Raw genomic sequence first — 13,497 nt, forward strand, 5'->3', positions numbered from 1 at the left:
GACCGGACAAGTAGTTAACATCTGAGCCCAAATTTTCCCAAATGTAGTGAACTGAAGAGAAACGCTCACTGAGTGACAGTCATCTGCAGAGTCCAACGCTGCAGTGAGTGTTAAAAATGAGCTATTGTTTCTCCCTCTGCCCCAGAGACAGGGAGACGGATGGCATAATCGCGTGGTGTCATTCCCACGCAGACTGAAGCCATAAGGCCATCCAGTCCACAACGATTCTCTGTCACTTGTCCCTCTCTGAGGTGGTTCCCAAACGGTGATGCATGTCCAAACACTGTGAAAATGTGTCTGCTTGGTAATGCTGTCTCCCAATTGCTGACGATCGTGCCATTCATGTCGGAGCCAGTCATGAATATCGCTACTGATTACGCGTCAGGATAGTAAAGCTTCGACTCCTAACTGGCTCGAAAACAATGTCGGCTTTTTTGCACTTACAAACCAAACGTCCTGTTTCTTCTGAAGTCGAACAGATATTGAATTTCCTGATCTGCAGGAACCTTCAAACAATGTCCGCGATAACATCAGAAACAATGTCCTGACATGATCACAGGAGGGGATCTCAAATTGTCCCACACGCGATTCATGCGCACTTTTTCATCTCCATCACTCATTAAGCCAATCACTGCGATTTGTGAGAATGTCAAGGAAACAACATGAACAGGCAAGTCGCAGCCTCGAGAATCTTTCGAAACTCTTTCTGAAATGGAATCATAGAAGAAGGAAGGGGGGACTGCTCGACTGAGCAGGGATATTGGAGGCACAATCCACTTTTTTAACAGGATAGAACGTTGTCTCTGTTTTTTTTTCTTGGGCAGAATTCGATCCGAATGTTTAAGAAAAACCGCACCTTTCATTCCCTGACTGGGAATCGAACCCGGGCCACAGCGCTGCATCCTAACTACGAGACAACCAGGAATACTGACAACGAACGTCTGTGCAGGTTGCCTGATAGCCCTCAAATAGCTTGTAAGCGCTCTTGTCAGGAACAACCGCTTGATTATCCTCATCCCATTTTTCATTCTTTGGCATTGACATTTCAAAAACACTTCTGAATGCCTCTGAAGGTTATGTGGACTTCTGCTTCTCCGACCCTGACAGACAGTGGGCGCCAGTTTCAAACACCTGATGCCTGATTAGGTTTTATTGCGTAAATCTTCAACTCTATCTGCCTTTAAACTTAAATCTGTGCCCCTCGGTAATCGATCAAGATATTTTAGTCTAACCGATCCATATCCTTCATTATTTTGTATTTCAATCACGTCTTTTCAAAACCTCCTCTACTGAAAGAAACATAAAACCAGTCTGTCCAATTTTTCTCCACAAATGAAACTCTTCAACAAGCCAATATCCTGTTAAATCTCTTTGCCACCGTTTCCAGTGCAATGATATCCCTGTTGTAATTTGATTTGCAGAACTGCACTCTGGCTCGACCAGAATGAACAAATGAAATAAATGACGCAGAAAGCCACACAAACTCTCCTTTTCCAATAAATTCCCTTTTGCTAAATACTGCGCTCTGTCTTTTTCCTGAACATGATAATCCAATAATGTCTGGTCTACGTCAGTAAAACCTGATGTATGAGGATTAATCTCACAGCCAAGCATCTTAATCGATGGACTGGTTGGAAGTTCCCGACGGTGGGTTTTGGGCGCATTTACCCAGCAACAGTGAATGCAACAGCACAGATTGAATGGTGTTAATGTGAGTTTTAGATTGTACAATGTCTCAGTGAAATTGGAGGAGTGATGCAAAGATTGTTTACTGATCATGGAAGGGAGAGAAATCTCGAAAATGTTTCGTTTGAATCCTATTGCATGAAAAACTGTGCTGTGTGAAAACGGGTACTTGAAGACACAAAATCATCACCTCGAATAGTATTTTCATGTAAAATATGACTGATTCATACCCGCGTTTGCTACGCACATATTACTTGACATAAAATGGAAAGATGCACATTGCCATGACTCAGATTGGAACAGAACTTGCGGCAGCCACAACACAAAGGAAGACGCGAAAAGCAATGACGGTCGTATTAGAGGATGTTTCGCGAACATCCCCACGCGCACAACACAGTTACCAAACAGTTACTGAGATGTGGTTGCTCAGAGAGGGCTGAATCTTTAAATTAGAGTTTGCTGAAGTCTGATATCGATAGATTTCTACAAAACATCAAAGGGTTAGGGGTACTGCAGGGTATTGTTCAAACGTATTCCCAATAACAATGTAGCTTCATATTGGTTATTTCACCAATTTGTTCACGAAAGCAACGAACCACTGCTGCTATATATCATATAACTCCAATTCACAAGCCCAAAATCCGAGAAGCTGGGTAGTTCAGCCCGGAAGACTCAATTGGAAATGAGGCTGGGGAAGAGCAGGGCATGTGGCTCCAGTGATGCAATAGATGTGCGCAAAATCCTTCCAAGACGGTATAGATGGGCGCAAAATGTCGCGGCTTGCTCCAACTTCACCTGGAGTAGCTTCTGTTGACATGAAGCAACGGGGAGTAATGGACATTAGGTTGGAAGCTGCAAACTCAACTGTACCAGTTACATTGACATGGAGAAGGGTGTATTGGACATCAGGCTGGGAGCTCCAACCTCACCCAAAGCATCTCCTATTGTTACGGAGAAGGGAGCATTTGGACATCAGGCTGAGGTAAAGATTTTAATTTGAGGTGAAATAATTTCTGGCAGCACATATTTTTGTGGATTGAGGGAATATCTGCCTGAGGGAAATATCTCAGTTATAAAGAATAATCCTGCAAACGTTCAAATCTTTCAGGAGCTCAGTGGTTCTCACTGCAGTCTGAGAGTGCTAGGATCTGGGATCGATTCTAGCCTCGGCTGACCGTCCGTGTGGAGATTGCACGTTCTCATGGTGCTTGCGTGGGTTTCCTCTTGGTTCTCTGGTTTCCTTCTCCAATCCATAAATTATCAGATAGTTTCGCCATGCTGAATTGTTCAGAGGTTTAGGCGCATTAGTGAGAGGGAAATGTGTCTGGTGGTTTACCGTATGGAAGTTCGATGTGCATGTGTTGAGCCAAATGTCCTGTTTCCAAACTGTGAAGAATCTATTCGGTGTAAAGTGGAACGGAGACAATGTTTTCTCTCTTTAGCTTCTTTCATATTTTTCAGTTTCCTCCGATTTCGTTCAGTTCGTTAAAGTAATGAACACACCAAAAATTAACAGAATTATCCAATGTTGTAATTAAGCTCGGGTTTTCTTCGCGATGTTGGGGAAAATGCAGGACATGGAAATGATTGATTTTCAGATAAGCAATGTTCCGACTCAATGGCTGAGCAGACAACGGATGAATGGAAGCTTCATGTGTCGCAACAAGTTATCTTTACAAACCTTGCTAATTCACATCGTGGGTGGTATTGTCGTGAAGCAGCAACATTGATTATCTTGACAGGTCGTTCAGCTTGTGGACATGGCTGCTATTGTGCATGTCCGTGTGAACATCACAACTCTGCGACATGCAACGACAAAGCACCCACGAGGACAGTGATGCAATGGATATTGTGTCTGATTTCGGATTAGGAAATTCTAGGTATGATTCTTAAATGGGGCGACAGCAAGACTGGCAAGCTTCACACACATTTACGAAAAGTTGTTCTGAAGCTGGGAAGAGGTTTGAATTCCTGGTATGCAGGAGTGGGAATGTCTTCAGTAGATGACCCCGAAAACAACGCAGTCATTTTCCTAGCTCCATCATCGAAGTGCCATGTTGATATGGGTGCATATTTGGACAGTGATTGATTTGCAAGTACACTGATTTCTGGAGAATTTACAAAGTAATATTTGTTTTAGAAGAAACAACACTCACTGAGTTGGTATGAGATAAAAACACAAAATCGAATTCTGCAATTCACTTAAAGTTTACCTCGAAAAATATCAAACTCAAATCCTAATTGTATTGAGCTATATAGAAAATCATAAAATCAAATGACACAATCTGTCGCTTTGGGCATAAAACCCGGGGCAAAATTGAACAGTTAGGAGGAGAACTACCAAGACCAGCATAGAAATACATCGCATGAAAAATGCCTCTCTTAAAAGGTACCTTTTCGACCAGTAACCTATGACGCTGATGTTCCTAAGAAGAAGATAAGAAGACCCAGGATTATCCAAATAGAAGCAGGAAAGCTGCCTGCTTTCGAGATAAGAAGTTTGGTTTTGTAAATGTTAATTGGGACTTTCATCAGACGAGCAACATAGAAGTGAAGGTAAAAGATAGGCTTCAGGAAGAATTTGTAAATCGTGGTTAATTAATTATTAATGAGCCAGACCCGACAGCCCATGCTGTACAGAATTCCACGGAAAGAGAGAATGGTAGAGTAATCAGGTGTCCATCTGCCAGATTAGAAAGAACAGGGAGCCCCACTCCAGTAGGTGGAGGAACGAAATGCATGGGACAGACAATCAATAGGTTAAGATAAGTAAGGGAAGGCGTGGAAGTGCGTTCACAGTCACACTATTATTCGGCGCTTCTCACATTCCAGTCACTTAATCTGTATAATTTACATCATTTCGCTCGCAACAGACCAACCTCTTTCCTCACGATTGCATAAATACTGCATCCTCCACACTTCACATCACAATTGACATCACACATCACATGTGATGAAGCGTCATCTAGACTCGAAACATGAACTTGCTTTCTCTCCGTGTATGCTGGCTAACCCGTTGTGATTTCCAGCATTTATTGTTTTCAATACGGATTGCAGCATCTGCAGGAATTTTCTCCTGAATTCTTTCTCATCTCTGTCTGAAATGTGCAACAACCATTCTGATTTAAACACTCTGGTAGTAGGCTGCCCTACAAGGGAACCAACGTTTCTGAATTCAAGAAGTTAAATCTTCAACAAATTTGGATGTTTCAATAAAAGTTTGGTTTGTTTGTTGAGGTACAGTGTATGTGCAGGGCTAGGAATTGGATACCAGCCTTTCCACCATTGGCATTCATCTGTGTCGTTAAACTCTCACTGACTCCGACAGAGCTCTTCCCTTTACTGTCTTTCAGTACAGGAATTCATGTTTATTTTTCAAATTTTGCACAGGAACAATTGATTCTCATTCGCTAACTCGGAATTAAAACCAAAAAATATCAGTGAAAGTGCTGATTCCTAACAACTGGAGTACCAGTGAAGGCTCGTGCAATGCTTGCGACTTCTTGACACTGTTATTGTCTTCTTGTTCAAATGCAAAATGATGACGAATCACTGAGTTTTAAGAGCAATCGTTCAATCTCTTTGGCGCATTATATCAGTGTCAGTCATCTAAAATCACACTTCTGAACAACAGATTTCAGCACTTGGCCTTGTGTGTTCTAACGTTGTATTGCGCATCTAAATAGATATTCCATGACTTGATGGATTCAATGGGACGAACCGAGTTCACTTAATCACTGACAGGAAACGTTGCTGTTTGTTGGGACATGAATGCTAAACTTTCCTCCTTGAACAGCCTTGCATTCTCTCTGCTCATCTGTCTTATACTGTCCCTCAAAGTAAACAACCAGCAGTATGCTGTCTCTCATCAAAGTCCAGAAATAAAAAAGTGACTTTACCGTTACATGTGAGGCTCACTGTCAGAATTTGTGATATTATAGCCCTGGAGAACACAAAGGACATTTTATTCCCTATTACATGCATTATATAGGTCAATTATGCTCGTCGCCAATAAATAGAAAAATTCCTTGTATTTCTAATACCAATAAATTGAGTTTCTACAATGGTGGCTCGAAACCCAGTGCAGCGATTCAATGATTAGCACCAAATAAAAATCAAATAAAGAGCTAATGCGGCAAAGTGGAAATAAAACCACAAGTTGTGGTAAAGACACAGCAGGTCTGGAAGTAGTTATAAAGAGAAATCAGCGTCAATGTTTCCGTTTCGCTGAACTATGGAAGCAAAATGTTGACTCAGAGTTTTCTTCACAGATGCAACCAGACCTGCTGAGACGGAGTTCAGCTTCTAGTGCTGTGCTCTGCTATCTGTGAAAGCATTACATGGCGCTTTGGCTGATGTGATGCATTTAATGTGAATCTGAATCAATATCCATCAATTGCTCCGTTTCATCTCTGCTGTCCTTGATCAACTGTCTGGCAAGATCTTTCTTCCATTATCTCCGAAAATGCGTTCAAATGTCTTAGATATTTTATTATTCACTCCATTGACTCTCTCGATTAGTTTTTTTTTACAGCTGAACGTAGTAGACATAATGTAAGTAGTTATTCACCAAGAAGTGGAGAAGGACCTGCAATTCGTGTCCAAATCAATAACAATTAAATGACATCATTATGATGCTATAAAACAGATTTCCGCACCAATCAAATTATGAGATAATAAGGAGTTTACAAAATATTGTCTGGCCAAAAATGTAGTTTTCAAAGCATTTTTTACAGCGCAAATCTTCAGTTGAGACAGAGGTAAGGTTAGTGAACATGTGTCACAATTCATGGCCTTCATAGCCGAAGGTTTAAGGCACCAAATGTGTAACAGTTAAAATCGACAATTCTCAGGAAGTTAGATTTACATGTAACGCAGATAAATGGAAGGGCATTTGTAAAAGGAAATCATTATCGGAATGTGCGAATCACTGGCTGCGTTAGCAATTATTAACCTGGCCTCATTGCACTTGAGAGGGTTGAGGGCCCGAGAATATTACAGGTCTGGGTCGAGAGCAAATGACTAAGGGATTTCAATAGAAGGGGGTGAAGTTAAAATGCATCTGTCCGAATACGAGTTGGTGGGTGAACCGGAAGTGATGCGAATCCTGACAGAGGAGCAGAGTTTTGGACGATGCGTAAGTTTTGGATGAGTGAATAACCTGTGAGTCCTTCCCTTACACCATTGTTGGACTTCTAGTGAACAGATAAAGCTAGAAAAAATGACAATGGGCATTGGTTGAAACCTCATTCAGATACTGGAAATGGAAGGAACAATGAAACATTAAACAGAACTCATGTAAACTCATTAATAGAGGCAGCAAAAATCAGACAAGTGCCGAGAGGGAATGTGGGAGGCCGGCTCTCAGTGTATTAGAGGTTAGATCCACGGGGAACAAAACAATTCAAGAGAGTTTCAGCAGCAGTTGATCAGAACATAAGTGGATTCGGGTTGTGTAACTTTGGTGGGCAGTCTTGGTGGCAATGGTGATATGTGGTTGAAAACTCATTTCGGGTTGAAGCATTTCACCATGGTTATGACGCGTGTTTTTCACTTTCAGATAGTTGCCACGAAGAGGCATGGATACAACGTCGAGGCATTAGCGTTTGTGTTGGAGTCTGAAGAAAGGCCACAATTTTGCCAGAATCATAGTTCATAGAGATGTACAGCATGGAAACAGATACTTCTGTCCATCTGTCCACGCCGCCCAGATATCCCAACCCAATCTAGTCCTACCTACCAGCACCCGGCCCATAGCCCTCCAAACCCTTCCTTTTCAATTACCCGTGCAAATGCCATGTAAATGTTGCAATTGTGCCAGCGTCCACCACATGCTCTGGCACATCACTCCATATACGTATCATCCTCAGCATGATAAAGTTGCCCCTTAGGTCTCTTTTATATCTTTCCCTCTCACCCTAAACCTATGCCCTCTAGTTCTGGACTCCCCGATCCCAGGGAGAAGGCTTTGTCTATTTATCCTACCCATTTGTCTATTTATCCTATCCTATCCATGCCCCTCATAATCCATCCCTCAGCCTCCGACGCTCCAGGAAAAACTGCCCCAGCCTGTTCAGCCTCTCCCCATACCTCAAATCCTCTAACCCTGGCAACATCCTTACATATCTTTTCTGAACCCTGTCAAATTTCACAACATCTTTCCGATAGGAAAGAGATACTAATTGCACGCAATATTTCAACAGTGGCCTAATCAATGTCCTGTCCAGCCGCAACATAACCTCCCAGCTCCTGCACTCAATACTATGTCCAATAAATGAAAGCGTACCAAACGCCTTCTTCACTATCTTATCTACCTGCGACTCCACTTTCAATGCACTATGAACCTGCACTCCAAGGTCTCCTTGTTGAAGAGTTTTTACTCGACCAGGTGTGGACGTCTGACAAGTCAGGATGGTGTGCAAACTGGAGAGAAATCTGCAGATCACTGAATGGCAGGGTTGCTCAGTGGTTAATGCTGCTGCCTCACAGTCTGTGGGGAATTTGCAGATTTTCTCCCTGTCTGTGTTGCTTTCCTCCAGGTGCTCCGGTTTGCTCCCACAGTGCAGAAATGTGCAATCCGGTAAATTGCCCATAGTTTAATCTGCATTAGTCAGATCAAATGGGCCTTGGTGGGTAATTCTTTGGAGGGTGGGTCTGAAATTGTTTTACTGAAGTGCGTGTTTCCACACTTCAGGGAATCCCAGCTGATCGAATCAAACTAAAAATGTCGGTGTACACATCAATCTGTTGCACTGCTGTTTCTCGGTGGTGGGGAAGGAGTGTTTGGAAGCTTCTGATGACGCTCTGGTCAAGTTTTGGGTGTTTGTATTCCCGCTCCTTCAGTCGCTACCTTCACATAGAACACAGAGTCTTGAGAGACATGATCTCTCAGTCTCTTGTTCTTTTGTTTGACATTAATTTCACGGGACATTAGAAGGGAAAGACTTACAAAACATGATATGATGAGGTTGTCAATTTCATCACAAATGATGCGTGATCAGATATTGAACATGGAAGGAAACATCCCATTTACAGTGTGTTTGGGCAAAGCTTTAGCCATTCATCAGAGCTACAAAACACCAATGCAGTTTCTCTCAGGAGGAAACTGTGCAAGTGTAGGGATTGTGGGGAAAGATTCATTTGCGCCAATGAGCTGGAACCTCATTGATGGAGTCACAACTGTCCAGTGTGTGGGAAGGGATCCACTCAGTCGTGTCACGTTCCGCATTAGCAGCTCGTTCACACTGACACAGAACATTCGAATACCCAACGTGCACGCTGAGAAGAGACCTTTCAAATGCTAAGACAGTGGGAAGTCCTTTAGAAAGTCTGTGCAACAGAAGTCCCATTAACGTGTTCACACTGAGGAGAGATTTTCTCAAGGCTCTTACTATGGGAATCACGATACAAGTTATTGGGGACTATTTTGTCATCAACGTGTTCACATTGATGATAAAGCTTGCAAGTGTCCAGTCTGTGCGAAGTGCTTTTCAAGTTCTCTGGAACTAATATCCCATTAACATATTCACATGTTAAACTCAACGTGGCATGTCGTTGTAAGGATGTTTTCACAGAGTAAATGAAGAGACGGCACTGCTTCATAAAATCTGGTAGAATTCTTTGAGGAGTCGAAAAACAAGTGAAACAAAGCAGAGCCACTGGATGTGACTTGTTTGTATTTCCAAAAGGCATTTCACAATGTGCATTTTGGGAAGGTGTTAAATAAGAATACATTGTGTTAGTGGCAAGGTACTGGCATGGATTGAGGAGTGGCTGACTGGCAGAAAACATGGAGTTGGGAAGTAGGTTTCTTTCCGGACAGCAGGTGGTGACTCGTGGAGTTCAGCAGGTGTTTGTGTTGAAACCATAACTGTTCAAGTTATGCAGGAATGACCTGGTTAAAGGAATAGAGGGCGTTATTATTACGTTTTCATATGAGACAATGATACGGGGACGGATAATTTGTATTTAGAAGTGGGAAGGCTGCAGAATGACCTGGACAATCTCGGAGAGTGTATAAAGATTTGCCATGTGGAATACTCTATGAAACAGTGCGTGGTCAGACGTATTGGGCAGAGACATGGCATATTTTCTGAAAGGGAAAAGGCTTCCAAAATCGGAAATGCTAAAGCTTTTATGAGATTTAGTTCAGTATTCTCTTAATGTTGACATGTAGGTTATTTGAGAGTTGATGTGAGAGACTTTTGCTCAATCACGATAATCAAAAGAGATTCTACAAGGATATTAAAAGCAAAAGAATAATTAGCAACTTTTGGTGGTGTAAATATTTATCTTTGTGTCGAATCGCCGTAGATGAAAGAGATACAAAATAACTGTCTGGCAGTTTTTACTTTCGATGTTTGAGAACTCAAATTGATGTTTTAAAACAGTTCACAATTCTAAAGAGGAAATGTTGGACTTATTTGAAAATAAGTGCTTGGATATTTGTCTGGAATCAGACTTAGTGTATCCCAGGACTTCGTGGAAGGCTGGTAGCAAAATATGGGGCCCCTTTCAGAAATAATTTTATCATCTATAACCACAGGTGAAGTGTGGAATACCTGAGGATTACCCAATGTTGTCCATTTACTTAAGAAAGTATGCACATAGAAACCCGTGAACGACAGGACTGTGAGTCTAGCTTTGGTGGTGAGTAAGTTGTTGGAAGCGATTCTAAAAGACAGGACTTGTTCACATTCTGAGTTTAAAAATATATATTCAGCATGGTTTTGGGTGAGGGAAATAGAGTCTCACAAACATGATTTTATTTATGAGAAACTAACTGAGAAGATTGATAAGGGCAGAGCAGTAAGACATTTTTCACTTGGACATTGGTAATTCCTTTAACAAGGTTCCACATGGTAGATTTATTCTTCCAGTTATGTCACATGTGAATCAGAGTGAGCTTTCCAGTTGGATATAAAATTGTTCTGATAGCATGAGACAGACATGCAAAGTGATGGTTGATTCTTTTTCAGAATGGAGGATTGTTCGCAACAGTCAATGACAGGGATCGGTGCTGGGTCCACTTCTGCTCGCCCGTTTTATATAAGTTATTGAAATGAAAATATGCCAAGCATGGGAAGTAATTTTATAGATGCCAGCAAAATTGGTGGAAGAGTCGACTGTGAAGAAAGTTGTCTGAGATTACAAAGACCAATTTATGACTCGACGAAGGATTAGCAGGCTGTGTTTACTGAGGATAAATGCGATGATCAATACTTAGACAATTAATAGTGTGCGTTTGGGTGATGTTGTCCAATAGAATACCAAGGGGTTCAGGCGCATAATTATTTGAAGTTTGCATGACATGTAGATCCGATGGTAAAGGAGATGTTTATGATGCTCAGTCCGTTAAATATAGGAGTTGGTACGTCATCTTGTGGTTGCACAGGGCGTTGGTGAGGCCAGGAGTAGTATTCTTGAGGAAGAATATTATTAAGCTGGGGAATGTGCAGTAAAGATATGTCGGTTTTTGTTGGGAATGGAGATTTTGTATTTGATGGAGCAGCTGGAAAGTCTGGGACTCGTTTTCAGTGGGGTGTACGAGATTGAGCGGTGACCTGAGAGCAGTTTATAAAGTCTTAAACGGTATAGACAACGTAAATGGCAGATTCATTTTACCTTGGATGACGGATTTCAAAATTAGTGAATAAACTTTTAATGTGAGAGGAGGAAGATTTAAAAAGACTTGAGAGAATAAAAAAGAATAATTTATAAAGAGAGTGTTTCGTGTGTGGAATGAATTTCCTGAGGAAGTGGTTGATGTGAGTACTGTTACCGCATTTGAAAATCAGTTGAGTAATTGAAAAACGTTTCAAATGGCTTTTATTAAGGTACATGAATGTGATTTTTTCGTAGTGATAAGGACAAAACAAATGCAGATGGCATTAGTTCAATTTAAGATTCTGGTTGGCATAGACGAGTTGAGTGGAAGTGTCCCTTTCCTTGTTGCACAACTGCATAACTCTATCTGAGCCTGCCTGCAAGTAAACAGATTATTTGACGAGTATGCATTCCTACGCAGAAAATTGGCAATGATAAAATTAGCCAAATTACTTCTTTATGTGCCATACTGAATTGAAGCCAGGTTTCTGCAATGTCTGTTCACCATAGTGTGTGTCAATGACTGGGATTGTTGAGAAAATTTCTCTGCGAATATTTGTGTGTCTGAGTTGGCTGTCAGTGAGAAAGAGGCTGGGAGAATGCAGCAGTGAGAGCAGCATATCGTTGAAAATGATGGCGTGTTGGGTTTGAAAATTGATTTTATTCTTCACGAATCAACACACTGCACAACTCAGCTCATTGTTTCTTTCATTGCTCCTCTTCTGCACATACTTCCTCCGTCCTATCCCAACCACCTTTGTCTTACAAAATTTCCAAAGATGTTTACTTATTTCCAACATTCTATGTTTATTTCTCAGAATATTCAACAATATGAGAACTAAATCAAAAACAAGACATAGACCAGTCAGTCAAAAAGCTTTGAAAATGATTTTGCATCTTTCTGACCACCATGAAGTGATGCAGTCCGTGTGGTGAAGTTGATCACAGATTGCCATTCATTAAGGAGTTATAGGATTTTCATCCAATGACATCTGATAGTTGTGCTGATATCTGTGTCAAGTATTGTTGCATGCCATCTTTAAAGGTATATAAACATAGAAAATTGAAACAGGAGTAGATTGTTGCTGTGCTTGATCCTGCTGCAATGTTCACGATGAGCAAGTCTGGACATTGCATTCAGTAGCCTGTTATTATTGTAGCCCCGTAATGTTTGATCCCTTCAGACCACAGATTTATATTTTCTTCATGGAAACATTTCATGTTTTGACTTTAACACCTTTCCATGGCAGAACATTCCACAGGTTTACCCGTTTGAGGGAACTAAATGGCCTGCCCGATATCTTAAAACTGTGAAGCCTGGACTCTGTGCTCTTGAGGGCATCCTTCCTACATTTAACATGCTAATACTGTTAGAATTTTATTAGTTGCTGTGACGTCCTACTTCTTTCTTCTAAACATCAGTGGATTTCATTCGAATCAATCCAAACTGTTCGCAAAGATCAGTCCTGCCATCTGCAGAATCGGTTTGTAAAAAAATTGTTGTGCAGTCTCCACAAGCCAAAAGTGCAAGTCACGCTCCACGTATGGTCTCACCAAGACACTGTACAATTTCAACAAGCCATCCCCATTCCTGTACTCAAATCCTCTTGATATAAAGGCCAACGTACCATTTGTCTCTTTTACCTCCTGCTGCACCTGCATGCTTATTTTCACTAACTTGCGTACACAGGCGCCAGGAGAAGTTTCTAATTTCCCTTTCGTAAATCTATGCTGATTGACTCTGTCCAATCCTGTCTTTGGTTTCCAGTGTTAGGCTAACTAGTGTCTAATTTCATCTTCCTCTTAGATAAAATGTGTAGTCACATCAGTTATCTTCTAATCCATTTAAAATTAATCCAGATTCGACAGAATCTTGAAACCTGAAATTACTCTGTTTAGATTCAAGCTCCTGGTTTCATATTAGATCCATTATCTATTGGGCCACTTTGTTAGGTATGCTTCGGTGGAGAGTAGCATTCCTCTGATATCTTTCCTTTAAACCTATAAATTTCCCCAAAACCATTCCGCAACAGATACTGATTTTTTTTCAGATCTCAATCTAATGTGCTCCTCAGCAATTGAGGGATATTATTTATCATCCTTTGTGATGACAGAACCAAAATACAGTATATAGTTGTTTGGTTTGCAATCTCTTGATCCCACATTATAACTTCCTTTGTTTCTGATTGTAAGGGATTTGTTTCC

This window comes from Chiloscyllium plagiosum, unplaced genomic scaffold (genome assembly GCF_037043375.1).
Source record: "Chiloscyllium plagiosum isolate Xiang-an unplaced genomic scaffold, Cpla_swu_hap1 HiC_scaffold_50, whole genome shotgun sequence".
NCBI classification, from domain to species: domain Eukaryota; kingdom Metazoa; phylum Chordata; class Chondrichthyes; order Orectolobiformes; family Hemiscylliidae; genus Chiloscyllium; species Chiloscyllium plagiosum.